Here is a 1,430-nt window from a genome sequence, read left to right on the forward strand (position 1 = left end):
TGTCGGCGGATTGTAATAGGAGCAACGTGTAATTATAGTAATTTACCGGGTTGATACACGTGGACACCGGGAGTGGGAGACGGTTGTTAACGAACGGTTGTTCCGTGAAGAGTTGTCGTTCGATGCGAGAATTTTCGCGGCGGGACATGCGATCCAATTTCGAATTTTACGACGTGGAACCGGCCGGTTGTTGATTATTCTCGGTACGTGTATTGTTTTTTATTTGCCCGCGCGAGGAAACGGCATCGATCGTTAAAGGATCGATTTCGCGTCGAAGAAATGAAATAATTTCAGACAAATTGTTGTTTTTTATGATTATACGCGCGTTTTCTAATTGACGTAAAAATCGGTATACGAATTTATAATATCTACGTGATAACATTGAGACAAATTTTTGTTTGTTTCTGATTTTGACTATTTAGTAAATATCTGTGGGTGTAAAAATTTATAATTTTAAAATAAGAAAAAGGAAAAAAAATAATGATCTCCCCGACGGGGAATCGAACCCCGGTCTCCCGCGTGACAGGCGGGGATACTAACCACTATACTATCGAGGAATCGTTGCCTCACATGCCTTTTTATGTGTGAAAATAAGGTTATACGAAACTACGCTATAAAATTTCGTAAAATTTTTAAAATAACAAACTCAAAAAATAACAAATTTATTAAACAAATTAGTTACACAATTATAAAACGAAATATACGAAATATATATTGCGTAAAGGGAAACCATTACTTTCTATTTCACTAAATAAAAAATCAATCAATCTTGAATAAACACGTGAAAAGTTTAAAACGAACGCGATATCGTATTTCCCAGATGCAAAAATATTCGTCCAAATATCCCAAGGTATAAAAAGGTGAGAAAATTTTCTTAACAAAATCTCGTATATGCGCGTAGATAGATTTTCCTATTTCTTCGAACGGCGAAAAGGCGAAAGTCTTACGCAAAAAAGGGTAAAACGTCGACGAAATCGACGTGGGGACAAAAACATGGGGACAGACAAGCGAATATAAACGCGATATAAAATGTCAGAGAGATCGAGGTCGACGAGGAATCGCATTGTTCATTTAGCATTCGCGATACGTACGTTCCATCGGCGTCGTGCACGGCTTAGTTAATTGCGCGGAATTTATCATGCGGAGGGGTGGAAGCATCGAATAGAAGGGAGACAGCTGGCGAGGGATTACTACATGTACGATTACGCCTGTTTGATATGCCGCGACACTCAAAACTCGTACATCACACTTAATCGCTGAATATGGAACAGTCAACCCCGATAGCCGCATCCAACATGCATATTTAGACTGCAATTATGCCCCTTAGCTATTGTCGACACGCACGCCGCTGCAAATTCTCCATTCAACCCCTTCCATTTCTTCTTTTTTCCTCCTTTGTTTTTTTTTTTTTTTTTCCCTTTTCTTTTTTT

General features: G+C 38.6%; 1 protein-coding gene and 1 non-coding gene across 2 annotated transcripts in view; both read right to left on the reverse strand.

Moving 5' to 3' along the window:
* LOC102677150 (mannosyl-oligosaccharide alpha-1,2-mannosidase IA-like) overlaps positions 1-1,430 on the reverse strand; it is a 191,985-nt gene that overhangs the window by 5,318 nt on the left and 185,237 nt on the right. The window lies entirely within an intron of this gene.
* Trnad-guc lies at positions 486-557 on the reverse strand. The gene has a single exon. It is a non-coding gene; the product is annotated as a tRNA-Asp (tRNA).

The sequence above is a fragment of the Apis dorsata genome, unplaced genomic scaffold (genome assembly GCF_000469605.1).
Source record: "Apis dorsata unplaced genomic scaffold, Apis dorsata 1.3 scaffold_104, whole genome shotgun sequence".
In the NCBI taxonomy this organism is placed as follows: Eukaryota; Metazoa; Arthropoda; class Insecta; order Hymenoptera; family Apidae; genus Apis; species Apis dorsata.